The sequence below is a fragment of the Sinocyclocheilus rhinocerous genome, unplaced genomic scaffold (genome assembly GCF_001515625.1).
Source record: "Sinocyclocheilus rhinocerous isolate Xijiao unplaced genomic scaffold, SAMN03320098_v1.1 scaffold769, whole genome shotgun sequence".
Taxonomy (NCBI): domain Eukaryota; kingdom Metazoa; phylum Chordata; class Actinopteri; order Cypriniformes; family Cyprinidae; genus Sinocyclocheilus; species Sinocyclocheilus rhinocerous.
In genome coordinates this window covers 969,567-980,192 of record NW_015636562.1, presented here as the reverse complement: position 1 = coordinate 980,192, position 10,626 = coordinate 969,567, and the positions used below count along the sequence as shown (strand labels likewise).

Below are 10,626 nucleotides of genomic sequence, written 5' to 3'. Positions count from 1 at the left end.
ATATATTTTTTTCGTGCACGTGAATTGGGTTTCATGCATGTGAATTGGGATACACATGTGTGCATCGTGTCTTTTGCGTGAATTATTATTTAGTCTAATCTGCTTCCATAATTTCTCAAAATATCTTGTTTTTATGTTCCATAAGGGGGAGTAAATGATGACGTAATTGTAATTTTTGGGAGGACTACTATCTAGTATTATTTAGAACAACCATGTAGGCCAATGATCTACTGCTCCTACTGTCATTCTTAATGGATGGAGCTATCACTCTGCAGCTTTCGCCTGGTCTCCCACTGACGCTAAGCAGGGTTGAGTTTGGCCAGTACCTGGATAGGAGACCTCTTGGTTAATCTAGGTTGCTGCTAGAAGAGGTGCTGGAGAGGCCAGCAAGGGATGCTCACCCTGTTGTCTGTTTGGGTCCTAGTGCCCCAGTATAGTGAAGGGGACACTATACTGTAAAAATCATCTTTTACCATGCTTCAGATAAAGGGTTAAACTAAGGTCCTGACTCTTTGTGGTCTTAAAAAAAAAGCAAAATTTTTATTAATTTTTTTTCGGAAAGAGTAAAGGTGTGATCTTGGCATCCTGGCCAAATTTGCCCATTGACCTCTATCCATCATGGCCTTTTAATCATCCCCATATTTACTGCTTGGCTTCATCACTCTGTCTCTTCTCCACCAATAAGCTGGTGTGTGGTGGGCATTCTGGTGCGCTATGGCTGCCATTGCATCATCCAGGTGGATGCTGCACACTGGTGGTGGATATGAAATCACGGTACAGGAACTGTAAAATTCATAAACACTACATACAGTAGCTGCCATAAAGAGGTTGAATGACAATGCCAACATTGTGGATGTGACACTGACCATCTGATTCATGTAAAAATGACAGCTAACTGATATTTAGTGACAAGCAATTCTGAAATGAACATCACTATAATAATCACATCCTAAACAACTTTTAGGGTGATACACAACAAGCAAAAAGGGATTCTATTTTTGGAATGGTTTCTGTTGATGCGATATTGCGGTTGACAGTTCAATAATGATCTTATATGTTTTTACATTATTAAAATTGATTTGAGTTTGAATATAATTTTTTGCGTGTCTTTGATAGCCATAATGAAAGTAACTATGGATAACTAAGATCTTGAAAATAAATAAGAACATTCAAACTGTGAAAAAAACAAGTGTTTTCTATGACACAAAAAGTGTATTCCAGCAGTCACTATGTATTTTGAATAATGTTAAAATAGTTAAATTTTCATTAATTTGACCTATATTACTTATGCATGTTGTTGTGAACACCCATATTTTCCACATTTCGTCATACGTACATTTTCTGCAAAATTCCACTGGCAAATCCACATGCACTTGTGGGGGGGAAAGAACACATGTTCTCTTTTCATTTAAGCTTGCCTCTGACAATTTGCAATGACGCATTGTTGGAGGAAGCATACGCTGGCATGGATACTGGCCACCATTAGCACAGGGTCACCTTCAGTCAGCTGTCTGCCGGAGTGAGACACGAGCACTCAAAAAGAATGGACTCAATTACAGACCAACACAAGTAGTGCAAGATTAGTGCAACTCTCTACATGCAGTATTCTGCCACACACAACACACAGTCAAGCAAGAAATCATGTCGGTTGACCATGCAACACACATTATGAACACATGCTTAACAGGAAACCCTGCTGCGTACAGCAGATCTACCAAGCCGCATCACATAGAATGGCATGAGCTCATGGTGAGATGAAGGTCACAGGTAAGTCATTACAGCGGGCTCCTTTTTAAAAAAAAAATACGATAAGGTGATCCTAAAAGGTCACAGCTATTACCTCTACCAAACATGCTAATGGAGTCATTTATCTGGGTGTCACCTCCAAAACAGTCCCACTGGAATATATAATATTCTGCTGAAGGATTCCATCTGTTCAGATCTTTTTTTGGGGGGGCTGATTGTACTCGTCTTCCACACCGGGTTCAGTAGGGTATGGCTCCACTACCATGGCCTCATTCTGCCATTAAACCAACTCAAATTACTTTAGGTCTCTTAACCCGAGGGCAAGACCTGGTGCGTCTGTCTCTTAGGATTTCCCACTACGTGGAGTACAGTGTGACAGAAGTCAAGCAAATGTCAGCTCATTACATCATGCAATATTTATTAATATCACAATTTTAGAAAAAAAGAGAAGAAAATAAACTGCACAGTTTGTATGTAATGACCCTGGCATGGCTATAAAGCTATCATGATTACAAATGTGCAGGACTAAACAACAGTCATGTTACGCTTCTAAGTCCATTCATTCTCTAACCGTTGGTATTGTGTTTCTCCTGCTGTAGTGTTGGTTTACATCAGTCAGTATGTCAGCAGTATATACTGTATTATATGAAAATTTTATGTAAATGCACACAAACAGAAACTCATGCACACTCAATGAAACACATTCATACAAAGGTGAATAAAAATTCACCAACATGCACAAACACAAGCCGAAAATACAGATCCCTGGAGAGTGAACACTTTTGCTAACCGAGGGCTTCGAATATATGTTTTTGAGCTACAAACATACAACTGTAGACTTAAAGTATTTGATTAATATTTGTAAACTGCCAAAATAACCACTGTAGGTCACTGGAAAGAAGGCAGTACTGCACAAGTTAGCTTACTTTTGAACAGTTTTGGGGTCACTGTGATTAAAGATGAGGTAGTAACTGAAAGATCGTAGGTTTAAATCCAACAAGGGGCGGTACAAAAGGATTCCTTGTAATAAGTGTAAACTTAAAGTACATTTTCTTTTATTGTACACAGGGGTATAGAATGTAACAGGGATGCTAGTGACCAATATCCAGTCACTATTAAATTGTCCTTTGCAATAAATTTGATCAAACAATTAAAAACGTATAAGAATATAAGGTAAGTATGAACATATGGGCACAGTTCAGTAGAATGATCAACTTTATCCTCTTTATGTTGTTGAACTGAATGTATGAAACAAAATGTTGGCTGAAATATCCACAAAATTTAATTTGTGAGTCGCTTTGATAGACTGAGTTGCCATTAAAATATAAAATATCTTTATATGTTATGAGTGTGGTGGTTACCATATCTATACATAAAGGCTTTATATGACATGAAATTCTCATATATCATAAATTTAAATATTGTAGGGGTGAGGTTGTATTTCCCCGCCAATGTTAAAATCAAACCTATGGCCTTGATAGTACTAAACTATAGTACAATATATTGTACAACCCACAATTTTCTTTAACGGTATTGTTCTGATTAGGCCCAGAAGCTAAAAAAGCTAATAAAGATGTTTTATTCCATTTCAAATCATTGGTATCTACATGTATCCACAGAAGAAATAAAGTCATTCAGAACAACATGATAGTGAGTCAATTGCCAGAAATTCTTGGTTGAAATAATTCTTTAGCTTTGGTCATCATATGTGTTGAAAGCCATTACGTAAAAGCAAGCAAGCCACATATCGATGCGTGAAAAAAACAAACACATTTGTAATTACAGTAGTATCTGTGTCACGTTTATGATCGGTTTTGGTTTTGTTTTCCCTGTGTTTCCATGCCCTTATTTGGTCCTTCCTGTTCCTGTCCTAATTGTTTCCAATTTGTTCCAGGTGTTCCTTGTCATTTAGTTATCCACATCACCTGTCTGCCCCTCGTTATCTGCCCTATTTGAGTTTGAGCCCGTTCTGTTTTCTTTTGTCTGGTATTGTTGATGTCAACCCTTGCTACGTGTGTTTTCCTTGATATTATTGAAGTCAATAAGTTTGAATTCGACTCTGCATCTTCTCGCTCTGTGCTCCTCACAGTAGCGAACCATGACAATTTGCTACAGTGTCTTTAATATATAAGTGCATCCCATGTTATACTACTAAAGTAATGTCAATTCCCAATAGTACATATTTTTAATACTGAGCATCATTATATCCATTATCTACAATAAATTAATTATCTATCCATCGATTATTGGTATCTGTCCAAATGTCAGTTTATCCATAGTTAGACTACTGAAATACAAATATGAAATTAATATGAAATATTTCTGTAAAATGACAGCAATACAAGTGTTGCTTTGTCATAAGAATAGAGTATCATAAAGTCTGACATCCAGCTAAAAAGCCTTCAGGCTTGGCTGTATAGCTCAAAAGCCTGGGTCTAGCCTGTGAGCTCAACATCACCAATTTGTAGTCACCTGTTCCTTGTTATTAGTTATCCTCATCACCTGTCTGCCCCTCGTTATCTGCCCTATTTGAGTTTGAGCCCGTTCTGTTTTCTTTTGTCTGGTATTGTTGATGTCAACCCTTGCTACGTGTGTTTTCCTTGATATTATTGAAGTCAATAAGTTTGAATTCGACTCTGCATCTTCTCGCTCTGTGCTCCTCACAGTAGCGAACCATGACAATTTGCTACAGTGTCTTTAATATATAAGTGCATCCCATGTTATACTACTAAAGTAATGTCAATTCCCAATAGTACATATTTTTAATACTGAGCATCATTATATCCATTATCTACAATAAATTAATTATCTATCCATCGATTATTGGTATCTGTCCAAATGTCAGTTTATCCATAGTTAGACTACTGAAATACAAATATGAAATTAATATGAAATATTTCTGTAAAATGACAGCAATACAAGTGTTGCTTTGTCATAAGAATAGAGTATCATAAAGTCTGACATCCAGCTAAAAAGCCTTCAGGCTTGGCTGTATAGCTCAAAAGCCTGGGTCTAGCCTGTGAGCTCAACATCACAGGATCTCTGAAACTTCTCTTAAAGTAAGAACAGACAAGAACACTACTGAATTATTTCTGTGAATATCGTAGCATACCAGGAGCTGACAAACTAATATGCCTTTGTAACAAAAACATTTTAAGGCTTATTCACATTGCACCACCTGATGCAGACCAAAGCCAACAGTCACCAGGTTACAATACGTCACTTAATTTCAGGACCCAACAAACGCCAAGTAAACATGATTGAAAACAAGCACCGACCAACACCAACATCTGAACTGGCCTTAACACAACTTAAATGTCACAACATATTTTTAGACTTAGCTATAAAATAAATGTTCAGAAAACTGTGCTAAAAAACAAAACACCCTGGCTGACATACTGGCAAGTGGTTTTATCTGATGTAGCAGCCCTCTGCTAGAGGAGTGAGGGGACTATAAATTTATTTTGCATTAATGAAATATATTGCAAGTCCCCTCACTCCTCTAGCAGAAGACTGCATTTGGGTAGTTAACACACAACATGTCTGTGAACATTTCCATCAACCATCTGGGTTTTAAAATAATACATATATGTATTAACTAGTCAACTGTTTGGCCACTAATTGGTCATATGTTAAGATTTATCCTAATAATGTATTAATAATCCAATTGATAAATCAAATGGACTAAAAAGCCTGAATACATGAGTACAATCCTCACTGGTTCTCAAACGTTCCTGCTTGACGCTCAAGAACCAGTGAGGTTTGTTCTTGCACATCAAGCAGGCACATTTGAGCTTCTGTTTACCACATTAATGTGTGTTGATCAATGTTTATGCGTAAAAGCCCAAATTAAACCTGTTCACCATATCAAATCATTGTGTCTCTTCTTTAATTAAACCGCTTGATTCTTTTGGATTACTTTTGTAAATTTTGACATGGACTTTAAATGGATGAACAAGATGATGAAGGAATATTTAAAAGTTGTGTTCCAATTACAGGTTTGGAATGACATGAGGGTGAGTAAATGATGACAATTTTCAATGATCTATTAAATGGGAAAATCATAGTCGTAAATAACCATGATAATTAATTAATTGGATTTAAAATAGACTAGTTTTAGTTGAATTTTAGCACATCACACAGGAATACATGGCTGAAAATGCTTGAAATTGCATGTCAACTACCCATTTGCTCTCTGCAGCATGCCTGGCTAAGAACGATTCAGATGGAAATGATTCCTTAGGAGCCGCTGAGTCACGACCCCCTTTGATAACCTTAAACAGCAGTTGCCAGAGAGGCGATGTCCTTGAGCTCCTGACGTAGCACTCTCTGCTTCATTCTAGCCAAAAGACATGTTCTCCGACATTTCCACAGACCCATCCTTTCATCGCCACAGTAGATTACATGTTTGCTGCCAGTGTTATAAGTACAAAATAGTGACTTAGCAGCCATTTACACAACTTGTGTTCTAGCAAATAAAATTGAATACAATCCAGAAGCCTTGTGGGGTGAACTGTTTTTCACTCGATATGTTTAGCTTTGCTGAAAGGGTATTTAGCAAAATGACGAAACAGTCAGTAAAATTACTGAAATTGTTTGTAGCACCTTTAAGACATAAAAACAAACACAATAATTAAGTGTTTTTACAATTAGCAATGTCAGGTTAGCATTTTATTTGGTAATACGATACAGAGATAGATACAGCAATGTCAGGAAGTACAGTATTTGCACTGATTTGTCATGAGAATTTGATTCTTACGAATCAAAATTGTGGCACTGTTTGTTATTAAAAATTTGTTAGCATGCGGGAGTGTGTAACACGATACAGTGGATAAACACAGTATTGGATTTATGCGGTGCCAGGGGTTTGCTAATGAACATCATAACTCCAGCAAGGGGAGGAGGACTAATATGATGCTGATGCCTCCTGACTTGCAGCCATGATAAAGTGTGCCAATTACACATGAAGGCCACAGCATTGGGAGTGCCTGGATCTCACTGCTGATCTGTGAAATCAGAGTCATACAAGCACACACAGACAGCAATACACACACAGAGTGATAAATGTACAGTACCGTAAGCTGTGTAAAGTTTCTGTCTGTGAGTTGAAGGCTCTGCTGAAATGCCACTTCCTAGTCATGGCCCCAGGGCCGCTACGCCTGGAGTTGCCATGGAAGCAACGTCACGCTTGAGCAGAATATTGATTAGGTGTAAGAGTAGATGTTCATGCACACACATACACACACACACACACACACACACACCACATGCCTATGGAAATCAGAGTCATACAAGCACACACAGACAGCAATACACACACAGAGTGATAAATGTACAGTACCGTAAGCTGTGTAAAGTTTCTGTCTGTGAGTTGAAGGCTCTGCATAAATGCCACTTCCTAGTCATGGCCCCAGGGCCGCTACGCCTGGAGTTGCCATGGAAGCAACGTCACGCTTGAGCAGAATATTGATTAGGTGTAAGAGTAGATGTTCATGCACACACATACACACACACACACACACACACACACCACATGGCTATGATGAAAGAAGCATATTCCTGAAGAAATTTCTCTCAAGTAAATGAAATACAGGTCAATCTTGAAAAGATACATGAACATGGAAAAGTGAGTGTTCATTCAATATTCCCTCCAAAGGATTTCCAAAGGGTTGAAGGGTGTACGAGTTGAAAATAATGGTAATCTGGGATGCATTCTGGTAGGAAGTCGTGGCCTAATGGTTAGAGAGTTGGACTCGTAACCCAAAGGTTACGGGTTCGAGTCTCGTACCGGCAGGGATTGTAGGTGGGGGGAGTGAATGTACAGCACTCTCTCCCACCTTCAATACCACGACTGAGGTGCCCTTGAGCAAGGCACCGAACCCCCAACTGCTCCCCGGGCGCCGCAGCAAAAAAATGGCTGCCCACTGCTCCGGGTGTGTGTGTTCACTGCTGTGTGTGTGCACTTTGGATGGGTAAATGCAGAGCACTAATTCCGAGTATGGGTCACCATACTTGGCCACATGTCACTCCACTTTCACTTCACATCATATTTTGAAGCCAAAGGAGCTGTCACACTTATAAATATATAGACGTTATAGGCTACCTAATTTGACTGACATCATTAAGGAATTTTGATTTTAATGATTTTTTTGTATATAATAAAATGTAATATATACAACATTTAAGTATTCTTAAAATATTATTTAATATAACAACATAATTTTTAAATTAAAAAGTGTAATATTTAAAAAATATATAAAAGTTTATAAAACTGAAAAGAATAAATCAGTAATCCAACAGTGTACCAGTAAACAATTATATACAGTGTGTTATGATTATAATCCCTTAAATCTTCACCCTGATGAAAAAAAAAGACATTAAAGAGCAGGGGAAAGGTACAGTGAATGGGGCCCATTTTTGGAGTCGATCTTTTGGAGTCAGAGATTCTCTCTGTTTTTTTTTTTTGAAGAACACCTTTTTCACTAACATAACAATAAAAAAAATGATACCACGGATGCCAAGATTGTGCTGCATTATTTATGCCATTTGGAACACACTCCTTGAAATTGTAGTGCACAATTTCCTATAATTCTTTGCACTCTGCTGGTGAACTGTTTTGACCACTTCAATGTAAATGCAGCATATAAGCAACTGCTGTTATCCTCACAAACATCAACATTCACATTTGATTCTTTTTTTACTTAAAAAAACCTAACACTCTGCAATGACCTTCAGCACAAGAGGACAAAGAAACCTTCCCTCTAGCTTACTCAGAGTAAAACTACACTTTATTGTGCAGAATAAGACAGGATGATTAACTCAGCACATTTCCACACCACTGCCGCTCTCATTCAAAAACTAATTATGAAGCTTTGCATTTCTGTCAGGACTCCCACAAGGAGGAACAGTTTGGTGTGTTCCAGCGACAGGCTCCAATGACACACTGCTATGATCAGTTTTCTCTGATCCTCTGAGGAGAACAGGACAATCACGCAGGCGTGAGATGTTCAAACATACACAAATAACAAGGGGAAGAAAAAGGATCTTGACACAGGAATCCCTGTGTGACCCTGCACTGCACTGTAAAATAACTATGGCTAATAACTATTGCTGGCGGAGCAAACATAAACAAAAGAGCGAGCCAAATTATGTCTGAAATATCAGCTACTTGATATTTTTTAAACAACCGTTGCATAAAAATAACATTACTCTTTAAGTCACGCTGATGTACTTAATAAAAATTGGGACTCAGGATATAATGATTGGGCACAAAAGAAAAATGTATGGCCCATCATGAAAAGGACATTCAGACAATAACAACTACAGACTGATAAGCAGCAGAAGTCAAAAATGTTGCATGCAAAACTTTATCAATTAGTATCCTCGGTTCTCAAACAATTAAACATTGGAATCAAAAGGACAGTTGATGTGACCGAGTGTTAAACTGTCCCAACTTTTTTGGAGTGTGTTGCAGCCATTAACATTTGTTTATATTTTTAACATACATTTAAGCTGGTCAGTGAAAACATTGGAAATCTTAAAAGTTAAAGGGAATTAACAAATTACAGATTCCACAACATTTTACAAAATGTCCCAACTTTTTAGTAATTGGGGTTTTACTTGAGAAACTCTCCTGTGACCACATGGTATAGTAAGTGCCCATCAGATTTGTATTTAAGAAGTACTATGTCATTTGCAAATTTTACAGTCTCTGTTTTTTTCTTTTTACACACTGCATAGTAGGGAAGTAGGCATATTCAAACACAGAAAAAGAAGGTAGATAGCAAAATTATATTTTAGCGAGGCAGGGGCAGGATAAGCATCCAACTTTCTGTCCAATATCTCCAAACACATCATATCAATGAAACAAACAAATTCTGCTTCTCATACATAAACATGTGTCCTTTGTCCCGAATTGTTCACGTGTGCTAAAGGTTATGGCATGTAACATTGTAGAGCTGCACAGGTGGTGATTGGGGTCCAATGAGAGTTCTGCTGTGTGCTGATCAGCGTTTGATTATCTTCCCTGAGCAGCAGCACACTGTCGCCCAGTGCCTTCATTAGCATCTCATCTGCATAATATCTGAGCCAGCATAAGTGCATTTGCATGCTCAACAGTTCAGCCCCTCCTCTTAGGCTTGCCTATTGATATAGTGCACACATGCTACAGAACCGTTAAGCAAATAGGCCTTTATATAATTTCCCATGTGTATAAAGACTTTGCGACTTCTTGGCATATTGATGAGTCCCTTTCTAAAAAAGCAAATATTCTTGTTTTTTTTTGTTTTTTTACAAGTAAATGTTTAATATGTACACCACATCTACACCACAGCTAACATTATGGGGAAACACCTTTCTCCAAGAATTGCCGAAACAAACTACACAATGACCCTGTCGCTTCCCTTCTGTGTTCCAGTATTTCTAAAATGTTCTCTCCAGTCATCCGATGGGCCTGAAAGCCATGTCATGCACCTGGCCTACACTTATGCAGAGGCTGCTCTTAATGAGACAGACTGCCCTTACTATAAGGTCATGAGTTTCAGGATGCTAAGCTCCAGGGTTGCACTTATGCTGAGTGACGAGCCAACTCCATGTGCTCTCCCACCCATGGCTTCGATGTGTTCTCAGGAAGCATGTAGGAAGAAGCAGTAGAGCCACAGAGCCAAGAAGGAGGTTCATAGTGATGAGCTTAAGTTGGTTCAGGTCCTGTGTGCCTCTCACTCTCTCAATCCTGCATCCTCAACTGGTCCACATCCTCACCACATCATCTATCCCTCCGCAGTCCGCAGTTTGGTCAGGTTCTGTGACAATGGGGGTGATGACATGTCTTTGGCAGCTTCTAAAAGGGGAAGACCAGGTCCAGTGCTGGGAAGGAATCTA

General features: G+C 38.4%; 1 protein-coding gene across 9 annotated transcripts in view; it reads right to left on the bottom strand.

Annotated features, from left to right (window-relative positions):
* nrxn3b (neurexin 3b) overlaps positions 1-10,626 on the bottom strand; it is a 313,614-nt gene that overhangs the window by 277,726 nt on the left and 25,262 nt on the right. The gene's annotated exons all lie outside the window — the stretch shown is intronic.